Here is a 17,279-nt window from a genome sequence, read left to right on the forward strand (position 1 = left end):
CTAAGTTTTGTTTGTTTTTTTTACATCTCTTATAAGGCTCTTTTGTGAATACAAGTTCTTTGAAATTAGAGATTCTCCATTTAATGTGGTTGTATATGGGGCAGCTAAGTGGCATAGTAAATAGAGCACCAGCCCTGGAATCAGGAGGATCTGAGTTCAAATCCGACCTCAGATACTTAACACTTACTAGCTGTGTGACCTTGGGCAAGTCACTTAAAACCAATTGCCTTGCCTTCTCCCCTACAAAAAGACAAAAAAAATCTTAAGAAATATGTGATTATATATGTATGACCTATATCGGATTGCTTACCCTCTTGGGGAGGGGGGAGCGATGGAAGGGTGGGAGGAAAAAGTTTGGAACTCAAAATTTTCTAAAAATGAATATTAAAAAATTTCCTTGCATGTAATTGAAAAAAAATATTAAAAAGAAAATAGAGATTCTTTGCATTTCTATTTAGCACCAGTCATACAGTAGGTGCTTAATAAATGCTTATTGATCATTAGCTTTTGATTTGAATACTTCTAATTTATTATGCTACTTATTGACCCTACCTCTCATCTGACTCATCACAAATACTTTTTACCGCTTCTTTTGTCATTACGTATGTGTCTGCCTCCCTCATCTCCATAATTTATAAGCCCTGGTCCCCAATGCTGGCCACAGAGCAGCAATAAACTAAGGCTTATTGGAGAAATACATAAGGCAGTGATGACCTTATAAATTATAACATTAAGCAAGATTTAAAATCATGTTTTTAAACTACTGCTTTGCTTCTCTCTCTCCTTTTTTCTACTCTTTGCTTCTCTTCCTTTTGAAGAAATGACTTCTTTTGTGACCTAGCAGTTGGTCCAATTTTGAAACAATATGTGATCATAGAATATAGAATTGGAAGAGGTGTTAGAACTGATGTAGACCAGCACCCCCATTTCACAGGTGAGGAAACTGATACCTAGCAAGAGGAAGAGATTAGTCCAGGTAACAAAGATGGACTTTGCTAGTCATAGGAAATGGATTTTATATGTTTGTTTGTAAATATACACAAATTCAGAAAAAATTCATCATCTTTAAGAAGGAAATTAAAATGCTTTCTTTTTGAAAATATGTAGCTGACCTGACGTGTTAAGTGTGGTTTCTGATTAGAATTTATAAGTGACAAACTATAGTTTATTAGGTAATTAAGACCGCTGAGCATTTTGCTTGTTATTTCCATTTACAATGTGTTATTTTATTTTTTTTGCTTTTTGGAGGGCAATTGGGGTTAAGTGACTTGCCCAAGGTCACACAACTAGTTTTTGTGTTACGTGTCTGAGGCCTCATTTGAACTCAGGTCCTCCTGATTCCAGGGCTGGTGCTCTATTCACTGCACCACCTACAATGTGTTCTTTTTTTTTTTTTTTTTAAAGCAATAGGGGTTAAGTAACTTGCTCAAGGTTACATGGCCAGTTATTTCTGGGTGTGGTACTGAGTATCCGAGCCCGGATTTGATCCAGGTCATCCCAACACTGGAGCCTGTGCTCTTACTCGCTGGCCGCCCCTTACTCTTACCTGGCCGCCCCTAAGCAATTGGGGTTAAGTAACTTGCTCAAGGTTACACAGCCAGGTGTTTCTGGGTGGGTGCTAAGTGTCTGAGCCCGGGATTTGATCTCCAGGTCTTCTCACCACTGGAGCCGGTGCTCTTACTCACTGTGCTACCTGGCCGCCCCACTACAATGTGTTCTTACCAGTAAAAAGATACTGTTCTCAGTCAGGTATGGATTTTTTTTTTAAGAGAATGTGAGATTATTTGTCTTTGATTCAATGGCCACTCATTCCTAAATGTACATTCATAAATGTACAGATGTTTTAAATACTAAATGATCTATCATCCTTCTTAGAACAATATCTAAGGGCCAAAAGAGAATAACTAGTGTGTGTCAAATATACCAACAATAATGGTGAGAAAATTTAGGGTAAGGCCATCAGAAAAGATTCTTTTTGTTCAATTTAGTAATTTCTGATTCTTTGTGACCCCATTTGGGGTTTTCTTGGCAGAGAGACTGTGGTTTGCTATTTTCTTCTCAAGCTCATTTTACAGATGAGGAAACTGAGGCAAACAGGGTTAAGTGACTTGCCCAGCATCATACAGCTAGTAAGTGACTGAACTCACAAACTCTAGGGCCAGCACTCCATGCTCTATGGCACCACCCATGTGCCCCATAGGTCATATAGTCACAGTTAAACTTTAGGTTAATGAGAAATACAGAAGACAAGATTATTTGGCAGAAAATTTGATTTAACACATTAAAAAAATCTATTTATTTCATGATTTCTTAATCATTGATATGTCTTTGCAACAGGGCTTCACAGGCACCTTGCTGGGTATAGCTCTGAGGGCTACTAGCTTAACCCTTTTGACTTTTCTTTTGGAGATTCCTGAGAAATAGTCAAGGCTAATTTGCATAATCTGATCCAACTGCCCTGGAGGAAGCTGGGAGGAGGAAAATAAATCTAATAAAGAGGGTAAGAATGGCTAACACAAAATGGGAGGTGCTTATGCAAACAGGAAGCATGCCTCCATGAGCACAAGGATGGAGGGGGGCAAAAAAGGGAGGAAACGGCTAAAGGTTAGGTTTCCTTGATCAGAGACAGACTTTAGTGGAGGCTGTTTAAGATAAATCATTAAAGCTTCAATGTTTCATTGAAGTCCTAATGAAAAAAAATAAAAAGATTCTCTGTCTTCTAAAAATTTCAAAACACTTGAGAGCTCAGTGAAAAGTTCTGCATGTGTGAATTTTGGCATTTTCAATATCATATGTGAATCTAGAAAGATACACATATGAGATATATATTATATATACATATATGTGTGTGTATATATATATATATATATATAAATATATAAATAGTTTTTGGTAGCACAGCACCTGGCACATTAATAAATGTCTATTGATTGATTGATAGTTTAGCTGTGTGTCTTTTTTTAGGTCCTGAATTTAGAGAATTTCATCAAGTATACAAAAACTATGCTTTAAAATTCTAGATAAATAACACTTTTTTTTTTAAATTCAGAGAGAAATGGGTGTAAAATCATTGTGCTCATTGGGTATTTCTCACAACTCATTTGTTGCCAGGTAGATTCTGGGAATTCCAGCATCTGTCTCACTTTCCCAAGAATAACCACCTGCTTCCCTTAAAAGCACTAGGCTCATAAGGTATAAAAATTTGCAGTAGCAAAGGACCAAGAAAGTACTTGCAAATGAGCCCATTGAGAATCAAGATATCTCTCTCCTGCCTCCCCCTTCTATAGTGAACCAGCTTCCTACCTGGGGGCCTATATAAAGACTATGATGAGATAACAAACTTTTATGTCAGTTATTTGAAAGTCAGCCTAGATATTTTTGAGAGGTCCTATAGGGTGATGAATTTTTTGGTCCTGACAACTTTCAAAGACCATCTACTAAGGATTTGTCAGTGGAGGGAATGACCATGCTAATTAAAATCATGGAAAGGAATTGAATTCAGAAGCAACACCCTCAAGTTTAAAATATCAGTATATTGTTAATTTTTTAAAAAAATCAAATGATTGGGATGACTAGGTGGTTCAGTGAATAGAGCACTGGCCCTAGAGTCAGGAAGACCTGAGTTCAAATATGGTCTTAGACTTAACACAAAAACTAGCTGTGTGACCTTGGGCAAGTCACTTAACCCCAATTGCCCTCCAAAAAGAAAAAAAAATCAGATGATTCATCTAAAAACTGAAAAACCTTATAATCATTTATATAGCCTTCAGTGTTTACAAGGTAGATAAGGGAACTGAGGCTCAGAAAGGCTACATTAATTTCTTAGGCTCACCAGCCAGAATACAAACATGGGTTTTTAGACTGATTCCAGTTGTTGCTGTTTGTCTTTCAAGGAGAAGCTATAATATTGATTTCAGGGTTCTCTCCACTAAAGACCACCAGGTCGTGGCTCCACCTATGAACCACTCCACAGGACTGGTTGTAGCAAGTTCTCAAAGAACTCTGGGTTTTAAGAAACTCCTGCCCTAGAGCCAACATTATGCCATAGAGATTAAATAACAATGCTATTTTAAACATCATCTAATGGAAAACACATTGTGTGAGGGAGCAACAGAGCAGAAATTATGAACCATAATATCATCTATCATATCAGATATCATATAATATTGCATTGTATCATGTCATTATGTAATATGTTAATATATTAGTATAATGTAATAAACCAGTGGTAAGTGTTATATAGTGTTGCATAATAATATAGTGTTATATAATTATAATATTATATTATTATAGTGTTATATGATATACATTGTAGTGTTATACAATATTATATATGGTATTACATAATATTATATTATATATCATGTTATATGACCAAATGACTGTGGGAATTCTTAAGTCTTCAAGATTTAAAACCATAGACAGTATTTTATGATGATACATATTCATGTAAAATAAAGGTCATGCTATTTTCATCTGCATTAGAGAATTGTCCTTAAAAAAGTCTGTGTTTACATTAAAATCTACTAGATTGCAAAAATTTAAAAAAATGTAATCTATCACACACACGTTCTCACAAACACACACACACACACACACACACACACACACTGATGCTTTTCTTTGGTTCTGTGACTTTTTTCCTTTGGTTTGAGACAAAGATAAGAATGACACTGCTTTTGCCACAAGGTTTTTGCAAGGAGAGAATGATGCTTTAAGAGCATAAAGAGAACCAGTGTACACAAGAAGAATGGAAAGTTACTGACTTGTTAGAACAAAGCAGTGACAGCTGCCGGCTCTAAAATTAGAGACTGAGACAAGAAATATTAGACATTTTTGTGAGCATTACCAGCTAAATCCCCGAAGGCTTAATTTCCTCTGCTCCTTTCCAATGGTTTCACAGCTGAAAACAATTCATATCAAAGGCCCACTGCCATATTGGTTATTTGGTGACTTTCTACAGACCCATTAAAAAGGCCAAGATAATTGCTGGCTCCCGGGCTACAAAGTAGGGAATTGTTAAATGAATGTTACCTAAACAGATCAAACCCAGAAGAATCAGCAAAAACTTTGAAAACTTTGTTTTTTGGGAGATTAATTGAAAAATATAATTTCATAGCAATTGCAAGAGTGGTATTCTCAAACTGACTTTTCTTCCTTATTATTCTCTTGGAATTCTTCCAAGATGATTAGACCAAACTGTGGCAGTAAATAATTCCTCAAAAAACTTTAATCACTTTAGTAATTACTGCAAACTCTTTTAGCTGCTGGAGTACCATGGTTCACTTGAAGAAATTGAAGAAGAAATTAAGTGGTGTTAATATAGTACCTAGTGGATGCCTCCCACCTCTCCCCAACTAGCAGGGCAGGTCCCCTAGCGGACAGTTATCTTAGGTTCAAGGGATCCTCTGGATCTGCACCCAAAAAACTATAGCTCATATGCCCCCTACTGATGGGTTTGTTTTTAATAATCATTCAAAGAACACATTTTTTTTTAAAGCATTTGGGGTTAAGTAACTTGCTCAAGGTTACACGGCCAGGTGTTTCTGGGTGGGTGCTAAGTGTCTGAGCCCGGATTTGATCCCAGGTTATCCCGACTCTGGGGCTGGTGCTCTTACTCGCTGTGCTACCTGGCTGCCCCTCAAAGAACACATTTAGTTCAAAGCAAAAGCATTTGATGAGATGGAATAATAAGGTAAGCAGCAATAAGACATTTTCCCCATAAAACTGGGAAGAGTTGGCATACACAGAGTAGACAATCGGTCAATAAACATTTATTAAATACCAGGTGCTGTACTAAGCACAAGGAACACACATAGAGAAGGGTACAAGCAGGAAATGCAGGTAGAGAGGAACGCTGGTAGCTAAGGCACTTGGGTGGACTGGTACCTCATGTCGCCAATGCCACAGATGTTTTCCAGAGATGTCATTTTCAATGACTGCTTCTCACTGTTTTATGAGGTGGTACAGCTCATAATCTTCCATGTTACTTTTCCATAAGATTTGTTGCCATAGCTTTCTACTTGGCAGGTAAACCAAGTGTTTCTTGACTAAGGGGCTTTACTCTCAAGGAGTTCCTTGTTATGCTAATTAATTTTCACAGATTAAAGTTCTGTCTGAAATTATTATCATCTGTAACTTCTTCCATTCTTCCATGTTCCATTGTTAGCAAGAATAACATATTTAAATTGGTAAGAACTTTTTTTTAATAGTGCACCATATCTTCTTATTTTTATTCTTCTAGCTTTATACTAATTTTGACTTATAATTCAGTAATATAATTGGGTATTTTTAGCTTTTATTTAGCATTTTATTTTTCCTCAGTTACATGCAAAAACAATTTTTAACATTCATTTTTAAAACTTTGAGTTCCAAATTCTCTCCCTTCCTCTGAGAAGGCAAGCAATTCAATATAGGTTATACATGTGTACTCACGCAAAACATCTCCACAATAGTCATGTTGTGAAAGAAAACGTAGACAAAAAAAAACCTCAAGAAAAATAAAGTTTAAAAAAAAAACCATGCTTCAATCTGTCTTCAGACACCACCAGTTCTTCTCTGGGGATGGAGAGCATTTTCCATCATAAGTGCTTCAGAGTTGTCTTGGATCATTGTATTGTGAGAACAGCTAAGTCATTCACAGCTGATCATCTTACAATGTTGCTGTTCATTTGTACACAGTACATTTCACTTTACATCAGTCCATGCAAATCTTTCCAGGTTTTTCTGGGTGCATCTGGCTCATCATTTCTTATAATACAATAGTATTCCATCATAATCACATACCACAGTTTGTTCAGCCATTCCTCTATTGATGGGCATCCCCTCCATTACTAATTCTTTGCCCCCAGAAAAGAGCTACTGTAAATATTTTTGTACATATAGATCTTTTTCCTTTTTTGTTTTTATCTCTTTTGGGATATAGACCTAGGAGTGGTATTGCTAGATCAAAGAGTATGCATGGTTTTACAGCCCTTTGGGCATAGTTCCAATTTGCTCTACTGAATGGTTGAATCAGTTCACAACTCCACCGACAGTGCATTAATGTCTCATTTTTCCCACATGCCCTCTAACATTTCCCATTTACCGTTTTTGTCCCCTTAGCCAATCTAATAGGTATAAGGTGGTACCTCAGAATTGTTTTAATTTGCATTTTTCCAATCAATAGTGAGTTAGACTATTTTTTCATATGGCTGTAGCTTTCATTACTTCATCTGAAAACTGATCATATCTTTTGACGTTTATCAATTGGGGAATGGCTCTTATTTTTATGAATTTGACTCAGTTCTCTAAATGTTTGAGAAATGAGGCCTTTATCAGGAAAACTTGCTTCAAAATTTTTTTCACAGTTACTATTGCTTACTCTATCTCCTTCCATACTATTCACCCCCCCATTTATTCTATTCTCTCTCTCCTTTTACCCTGCCCCTCCTCAAAAGCATTTTGCTTCTATCCCTTCCCCCAACCTGCCTTCCCTTCTATCACTCCCCACCCTTCTCTTATCCCCTTCCCTTCCTACTTTTCTATAAGATACATTTCTATACCCAATTGAGTGTATGTGTGTGTGCGTGCATTATTCCCTCTTTGAACCACTTCTGATGATGAAAGTAAGAATCATTCACCCCCTCTCACCTACCCCCTCTTCCCCTCCACTGTAAAAGCTTTCTCTTGCCTCTTTTATGTGAGATAATTTACCCCATCCTACTTCTAGTTAGTAATATAATTGTACACAGATAACTGAGTCAGGAATGATTTTCACATACCACAGTTTCCTATTTCTTTACATGTTATTAATTCCCTTTTTTTGGGGGGGGTTATTCATGCTTGCCATGTCCAGCCCCTTCCAATTCTTTCTTTTTAGAAAGTGCTCATGTTAAGGCAGTGAGTATAAATGTAGAGCTGGAAGGGTCATTAGATTTAGAGGTGGAAATGACTTCATAGTCCATCAGTCCAACCCCCCCCCCATTTTATAGATGAGGAAACTGATACCCCAGAGAATTTAAATGACTTCCCCAGGGTTACACAGGTACTAAGCTGCGTATCTGAAACTTAAACTCAGACTCTCTGACTCCAGATCCAATGTTCTTCCTTTGTAATAGGGGGAGGATGTTTTCTAAAATATTTGTTGCCAGTTCCTGGAGCCACCAAGGATCAGAATAAATGTTGATTAAACTTGAAGTTTTTTTTTTTATCAGTTCCATTATAGAATTGTTCTCTCTCAACTTCTATAGCCAATGTTGGCATATATACTGCCGATCTATTCATGGTGACCCTTGGGCAAATACTGGTGAGAAGCACTGCAGTGTGAAATGGCTTAATAGCCCGTGAAATGATGTTTCCAGTTTCCATGGGATGCATGATAAAATCAGCTCCACCAGCTCCCTTGTTTGCCCATTCGAGAAGAACCTATGGTCACCCTTCCATTTACCTGCAGCTTTCTTCCTTCTTCATTTTCAGAGAGAATGCCAAGATTTGTATGATTTGCCTCCTCTGATGATAAGCTTACTCAGTGGTTATTGGATAAGAATATCCCACTAAAAGTACAAATGGCTAAGTGAAAGTTCATAGATGATCAAATACTGTGTTATTCTTAGCCTCCTCTTCCCATCGGTGCAGAAGTGAAAGGGGGATACTTAGGACTGGGATCCATTTTGTAATTTTCTTTGTTTTGTGGGCTGGCATGGGCAAAAAATTGATCACCAGAGGGGTGGCCAGGTGGCTCAGCGAGTAAGAGCACCAGCTCCAGTAGCTGGATCAAATCCGGGCTCAGATAATCAGCACCACACCCAGAAATAACTGGCCGTGTAACCTTGAGCAAGTTACTTAACCCCGATTACTTTAAAAAAAAATTGATCACCAGGCAGCTAGGCTCCTGGTAATGAACCTCTCTGTGTGGACCTAGGCTGGTGCTCAGAACACAGGACAATACCAGAAGCCTTCCCAACACGGTAGAGGCTTCCAGATATTGTGCTCCATTGGCACATTCTCAGAGAGTCCAGGGCACCTGAATGCTGTGATGAGCTATCAAAGCAGAACTTTAGTAGATGAAAATTTTCTGATAAAATATTTAATTTGAAAATAAAATCAAGTAAAATGTACTTTAAAAGAAAAAGTCAAAAGATGCTCATAACATGAAGGGCCCACATACACTGCAAGTGATTTTTCTCATTTCTTAGCCTATAGTCTCCACCAAAGAAACCCAGGAAAATGGTGAGATGCTGCCTCTTATTGCAGTGAGACCATTTTCCTACTTGTAAGCATGTCGTCCACAACATTACAGAAGGTTTAACTAACAGAAGTAGGAATTCAAGGCAGATATCCTAAATAATCATTATATGTTAATAGATGTAGAGCTGGAAGGGTCATAGATTTAGATGTGGAAATGACCTCAGAGTTCATCAGTCCAACCCTCTCACTTTATAGATGAGGAAATTGACACTCCAGAGAATTTAAATGACTTGCCCAGGGTTACACAGGTACTAAGCTGTGTATCTGTAATTTAAACTCAGATTCTCTGACTCCAGATCCAATGCTCTTCCTTTGTAAAAGGGGGAGAAAGATGTCACAAAAGCCTGAGAATCTCTACAGAAAGATAAAACTGGACATAGAATACTGTGCAGAAATCTCCCCAACAACCTCACTTGATTGTTGTGGGGAAAGCACCTTGAGCTATACAGTTTATATATATTGTTTGTCAAGTATGATATGGTCACATTGTTTAAAAAACATGGACAACTTCAACTTTTGGTAGAACACTTTTCCTAACATTTCTCACTAGCATTCTTTCTAGTACATCATGCTGTATCTCAATGTGTATTGCATACTTCCCTTCTCCTTTTTTATTTTTTGGATCAAGGTTAAGTGATTTGCCCAGGGTCACGAGGCTAGTAAGTGCCTGAGGCCAGACTTTAACTCAGGTCCTCCTGACTCTAGGGAGGGTGCTCTATCCACTGCACCACCAAGCTACCCTACTTTCCTTTTTTTTTTTTTTTTTTAACAATCAGGGTTAAGTAACTTGCTCAAGGTTACACGGCCAGTTATTTCTGGGTGTGGTGCTGAGTGTCTGAGCCCGAGATTTGATCTCCAGGTCATCCTGACACTGGAGCCGGTGCTCTTACTCACTGAGCCACCTGGCTGCCCCTACCCTACTTCCCTTTAAACAAGGTATAATGAATAGAATTTAATGGTTTCTTATGACTCCAAGATATTGCAGACTTTATGCTTTACACTTATACCTAATAACTTATAAAATGAAATTTCAGAAGTACCTTTTAAAATCATTGTTTGAGCCTGCTGGTGGTAGAAAGAAAGAGAAAACAGACTATTCAGAGACAGCATTGTGTTGTAAATTATCACATGCAGATTATGTTTCTATATTGCAGACATAAAACAGCAATGGTCATTCATTCTTTCCCAATAGAGTATAGTACATAATGTGCATGTATTTTTTTTTTTTTAACGTAAGAGAAGGTTGTACTCAGATTAAGCAAGGATATAGGGATATAAGTTGTGGGTTAGGGGGTCATCTATGCCAGGCAAGACTAGGTGCCAAGAACAATACCAAAAGACCCTTCTGTTCACAGGCTCATTTCCCTATTAACTCTCCCTCCAGATTCAAAGACAATCTAGGGGGCGGCTAGGTGGCGCAGTGAGTAAAACATCGGCCCTGGAGTCAGGAGGACCCGAGTTCGGTTCCAGCCTGAGACACTTAACACCCACACAAAAAAACTAGCCGTGTAACCTTGGGCAAGTTACTTAACCCCAATTGCCCTCCAAAAAGGCAAAACAAAACAAAAAAACAAAGGCAATCTAGGGTATGCTCCTTAATGTACTAAAAATTATCAAAATTGCAGAAACTCTCTTTCTCCTTAGTTCATTGTTTTATCCAGACTAGAATCAAAGAAAAATCTTCTCACATGGATTGGCTTTCTTATCTCAAACCCCAAACTCATAGGCTCAGACAAAATTGTGGCCAATGGTCATATAATCTATCATTAGTCTCAAGTCGTATAGAAAACAAATAAACATTCAAACAAGATACACAAGACTGCAGCAGGACTAACAGCCAGCAGTCACTTCCTTGTTCCCCCACCTATTCCCAGTTGGCTAGAGGGGATGAAGGACTTACTATCTAAATTCCGGCTGGCATTTTCCCAGTACTGTTTTAATAGAAGGTAAAAAGGAGAAAAAAGCTGTGAAAAAGAATATGACAAAAGAGGCCGTAGGCAAAGAAGAACATTAATATACTATTGGTAGAACCGTGAATGGGTCCAACCATTCTGGAAGCAATTTGGAATTACATGCAAGAAATCAATCAACAGGGCATGCTTTTTGACCGCTGCCAGGCTGCTACACCAAACAGATGAAAGACAGAGGAAAAGATCTTGCATATGCAAAAATATGCAAGAATAGCAGCTCTCTTATGGTGACAAAAACAAAACAAAAGCTGGACTTCATTTTCATCAACTACCATAGCTGCTAGTTTGACCCAATCTGCTCTCTGCTCCTCTGGCTGGTGCCAGTCTGCCCACACACCTCTGCTTTTAGTTCTTATTCTGCTATGAATATTCTCTTCTTGGCTCTCTTCTGTTCTTGCTCTAACCTCTATAGCTCCCTGCTTATAATCCCAGGATGGGCGATGTCTACCCACCATTATTTTGCTCCTACTTGTATGTCCCAGTGAACAAGGAGTTCAGGCCAGCATAGAGTAAGGAGTGCTTTGGTCCTCCAAAATCTCTGTGGTTCTGAGTACCTTTATAGAACAGCATTAGAATTTCTATTAGCCTAACTTCTCCAGAAGAGAATTCTACAGGTAAGAAGAGTAACAGAATATTTTCTTATAGCAAAATCTGTTAGCAGATTCAGGTGTTTGCCGATGGGTTTACACTGTGAAAAAAAAAAAGCTGTATAAACAGGTGAGGAAATTACAAGGAACTTCCCATATGTCACTGCTGTTTGCAACCCTCTATGTTTACTGTTTAAAGGGATCCCAAGCAGGCTTCCATACTGCTGCCCCTCCCAGTGGCTGTCAATTGGACATGAACTCCCCCAATCTGGTCTTTCTACCAGGCAGTTGAAACAACACTTCTGTTCATGCAGGAAGAACGTTTTTGCGTTTATATTTATGGCAGCTAGGATAGCCGAAGACAGTCAAAAGGGAACTTCATCAGAAGGGCGGAGCCCTGGTTAACAAGAAATATTCATAGAAGAACCTGCACAGAGTTGGGATGCTAGAGAATAATTCTGCGATGCCATCACTCCTTTAAATATTCAAAGTAGCTATAATTCCCATAGAGGAAAAGGTCTTGCATATGCAAAAATAGCAGCTCACAATTGAATTGAATGTGAAATCAATTGAATACGAAAACAATTTAATTTTTAAAAATACAATTAAATTGCTTTATGTATATACTTATATATAACATGTAATATGTAACACATGTTTATAGTTAGAGATCTGTGCAATACATAGATATGTATATACACACATATATGTATATACATGTGTATATACGTATGTGTATGTCTGTGTGTGTGTGTGTGTGTGTGTGTATAAACCCCTCCAAAGCTCATGGGAGCTTTTTAGACAAAGCCAAGACCATGTCATTTTTATCTTTCTATCTGATGATGAATACATAAATGAATGCACAACCAACTGTACAAAGAGACAAACACTGACTTGACATAAGTAAACATCTTCTAAGAAAGCAGTGATCCCAACCTGGGAGAAGCTATTTCAGGAGGTGGAAGTTTACCCCTCACTGGAGGTAGATCTTCAAGCAGAAACAACCATCACTTGTCGAATTATGTCCCAGAGAGGATTCTTTCCTTCGGGCAGGAGCTAGACGAGATTGCCTCTGAGGTCTGATCAGCTCAAATTCTGTAATTCTGGAATCACAGGCTAGCATCATAAACGCGCACATGATTTGCTTCCTTTTGTAATAAATATTTTTTTTCTTCCTCTACTTCAAATTCCCATTGTGTGTTGGGGGAAAAAAAATCCAACAATTTTATTTACACAAAGACAAACTTCTTAGTCTTGACCAGTGATTGGTAGCCATAGACCAAGAGGCAAAAGCAGAAAGAGGGAGCTCTCCCTGAAATACACAAAGGGCTTGAATAGGAGCTAAGGAAAAATACCGACACCCATGGTCCATCATATGGTCCATCCCTCGCTGCCTCAAAGGATCTCCCTGACTGGACTCATTGCTATATTCACTCAGTCACCTCATTTCATAACTGCTCTCTGGCTACTCCCTTAAAGATTTCTAAAGCTTAGTCCCCTGCATTTTTTAAAAGTTCTCCTTTTCAAGGATTTTTGGTCCCTTTTGTAACAATTATTCCCACCCTTGGAAATTTTAGGCCCTCTAGAAATAGTCGAATATTTCTTTATCTCTATCTGTTATTGACACCTAGCTGAAACAAAACTTTAGATTTTGGTTAGTTACAAAGATGGTAGAATGAATGGAGAGCTCAACCCATAGCTCATACAAGGACAAAAATACGGTATTTAAAATCTTAGATTGTATAAGAGAGTATCACACAGACAAACCATCCCAGGAGGATGCTGGAACCCATAAACACACACATGACCATGTTCATTATGTGTATTTTCAAACTTTAATTAGTACTCTGCTAGTGTTGTGCCAAAAGAAGCGAGACAAGAGACCGCTGAGTAAAATTTGGAAGTGGATTTTATTTTTCCATGGGACTGTCCAGGGTCAGGCCCAAATTGAACAGTGAGTCTGCATGGACAATGTGCCAGCTTTTAAGGCCAAAGGTTATGTATTACGCAAGCAGAAACTTGCAGAGGCCACAGTCAGTGATTGGTCAGTACACACCTTAAAATTCCCACCAGAGGCAAGTCTCCCTGACACAGAAGCCCCCCCACCTCTGTGAAGGTGAGCTGATTGGGGGAGGGTGGAGCTGAACCTGGCAGTCTGCTCACTTCCATGAAAGAGAGCAGAGGCTGGAGGATGGGCAAGCCTCTTACAGCACGAGGAGGCAAAGTGGCCGGAACCCTGGACTTATGATCATGTAACCCATAAATGCTGCTAGCTATAGTATTATTGTTATTGTTATTACTTCAAGGGATCTATGATCTCATTGAGGTGGGAACAGCCTTGAGTGATACAGATTTTAACCCATTCATGCCTGCTCAGCCCATTTCCTCCCATGAATCCACTGGGACCCAACCCAACGTGCCAAGGGCCTTACTCTAAGTGCCTTAATCTCTCCTAGGTAACAATGTAGCATGCTGGATGTCCATGTATCACTGTGAGACTGGCCTATCTCCTGCTCTGGCCATGCATCTCTCTGCTAATACCTTTAAAGCGATTAATATTTAGTTAATGCATGGGTGTGCAGTTCCTTGTTGGTAATACTCTATAGTCTATTTATGCCCAACACCCATCTCTCCATTGCCCTTTGGGTGGCCCACAATTTTGATGTCTTTGGGATAGCAATAATTCATAAACCGCAATCAAATGGTGTCCACAGAGGAATACTTGTGTTAAAAAAAAAAGCTGGAATTTTACATCAGGAAGAAGCTTGAAGTCATTGAGAGAAAGCTCTGAGCCATTTTCCAAATGAAAGACACACTGTTGTCTTCCTTCTATTCATTTCTGCGTTCAGGTCCATTGTCCATCTGTAGCATTTCCCCCAAAATATACCTACCAATGGATCGACTCTTTGGGCTTCTCCATCCAATGGCATTGTCTGAACCATAAGCATCTTTTCATCTACTTGAATTTTCCTAGGGGGACAGTTAGACCAAATTCTTTTCAATTCAGTTCTATTCAACACACATTTATTGTGCATCTACTGTATGCAAGTCACTGTGCTCCTTTATGAAGACACAAAGGGGAAAATTAATCCATTTCTGCCCTCACTGAGCTTATACTTCCCTGGAGTATATAACACACATATCCTCTGTGTACTTGGGAGAATATCCTTGCAACTTGAGGGTGGGGAGGAATCCTGGGTAGTGGTGCCATGCTGCAAAGGAGGTTGGTTACAAAGGGGATCCTGGAAAGAAGTGAGGAAGTCTAAGAGGTGAAGCTGAGCAGAAAGTACATTCCAGCCATGGTGTGACCACTGACCACTTGTGTGACGGCAGAGACAATACCAAGTTCAAGGAACAGTCAGGAGACCATTTTGCCTGGGACATAGAATGTTGTCATTGACCCTTTATTTTCAGAGGATTTACATCATCATGGGGTGATATCCTGACTTGTGCATGAATTGGATTTAAGTGAGGCAGAGTTGCACAAAATTTTCAGCCTCATGAATACACAAAGGGGGAAAAATATGAAATAATTCTGGAAAGTAGGTGGGAGCAAATCTGCGGAGGGCTTTAAATGTCAGGCTGAAAAGTTTTTAATTTATCCTGAGGCAATAGGGATCCAATGAAGACTTTTTTTTAAAAGACATTGTCATACCTATATTTTGGGAATGTTAATTTGGCAGCTATGCGGGGGATGGATGACAGAGGGGAAAGACTGGAATCTGAGAAACATTTTAGACAGTTGTTCCAGTGGTCCTGGTGAGAGGTGACAGAGAAATGGTTGGGAAATAGAGCTATGAGAAAAGTTTTTTTTTTTCTTCCTGAAGTTAGGCACGAAAAGGAAGGAGATTCAGAACAATAGCCTTAGTGTGGACAAGTCAAGCCAAGTCAAGCATATTTATAGGCAGCAACAAGGAGCCAGCCAATAAAGAAAAAATGAAAATGAGAGAAAGGGCCTGGTTGAAGGGGCAAACTTCCAGAGAAGACAAGAAGGCTGAAAACAAAGGCAAGGTCCTGGGCAAGAAGATGGGGCTTCTTCTTCCTCAGAGACTGGGGCAAAGGATGACAGAAAAGGGAAGCAGGTAGAGAAGGTTTGAGGTGGGGCTTATGGGAAACAGGAAACATGCTTGGAATGTCCTTTATTTTCTCAGGGGAAAATTATTTTCTCTGCTGGAAGAGAAAGGAAAAAGTGGTACAAAGAGATCAAAGAGAAGAGGAAGTTTGAAATCATCCTGGTGGGGAGTGTGATGGCTATGGGTTGTATTTAGGCGTCTCTGAAACATTCCAGGACTTGGTGCTGTCAGCATGATATTACTTACAAACAGGGCCATCTGCTGGGTCTCACCATGTATAGGGAATCTCTTTTCTATTTGGAGATGGTACTGAAACTAGGCGAAGATGTAGAGAGGCATAGAGAGGCAGCATGGCTTGGTGGTTAGAGACCTGCCCTCAGGTCAGAAACCTTATTGCAATCTGACCCCAGCCAAGTGGAAACAACTCACAGCTCAATGACTTTGCTGGAGAGCATCTTGGCTTTACTGGGAACAAGTTGCAATTTTGAAGTCAGAGTGGGAAGGAAGCACCTTGATTGTTTAGGTGACCTGCCTCCACACATTACCCAGTCATAGAGGTCTCCTATATCTATGCCCAGAGCTTAGAATGGTGCCTAGCACATAGTGGCACCTAATAAATGTTTATTGATTGATTTGTGGATGCCCTTCCATAGATGTCAATTGATCAATTATCAACCAAGGAAAACTCAGATTCAGGTCCTGGTTCTGACATGTGCTGGCTGTGTGATCCTGGATGAGTCACTTAACTTCTCAACGTACTGGGCAACTAAGATGCTACACTGTAGAGTAAGTACATACTTGCATTTGTAAAGGGAATTTCATTAGGAGGAGTTCCCTACACTAATAGAATTATAGGCATAGACAAAAAAAATAGTCTACCATGACACTTGAGATAATTTTGACAAGCACACATAGTCCCATTTTATACTTCACTTGATATGAAAAAATCAAAGTTATTTCTTCTGTGTCTATCCAAGAATCTTGTGTGATACTTGTGTATGGGGATGCAGGGATTTGGTTGCTGGAGTCAAGGGGTTTAGGAAGCCAGAGCCCCCGGAAGACCATCAGGCTTCCTCCTGAGGGGATGTGCATGGGCACAGGTGAGCCACTCAGAGGCATGAAGATGGTTGGAAAGAATATTATAAAAACAGCTCCATTGATTTCACATATATAATGGGTACCATATTATTTGTCTTCTCAATGGATGAGGAAGGGGCTAGAGGAAAAGAGAACTTGGAAAAAAGAGGAGGAAGAAGAGAAGGAGAAGAAGATGGAGAACAAAAAGGAGAAGAAGGATGAAGAGGAGGAGGAGGAGGAGGAGGAGGAGGAAGAAGAAGAAGAAGAAGAAGAAGAAGAAGAAGAAGAAGAAGAAGAAGAAGAAGAAGAAGAAGAAGAAGAAGAAGAAGAAGAAGAAGAAGAAG

General features: G+C 39.1%; 1 long non-coding RNA gene across 1 annotated transcript in view; it reads left to right on the plus strand.

Annotated features, from left to right (window-relative positions):
* The window catches only part of LOC138160827 (uncharacterized), a 71,543-nt gene that overhangs the window by 18,856 nt on the left and 35,408 nt on the right, over nucleotides 1-17,279 (plus strand). The gene's annotated exons all lie outside the window — the stretch shown is intronic.

This window comes from Petaurus breviceps, unplaced genomic scaffold (genome assembly GCF_028583685.1).
Source record: "Petaurus breviceps papuanus isolate PSGF00001 unplaced genomic scaffold, PetGlider_PUasm1.0 182, whole genome shotgun sequence".
Classification (NCBI taxonomy): Eukaryota; Metazoa; Chordata; class Mammalia; order Diprotodontia; family Petauridae; genus Petaurus; species Petaurus breviceps.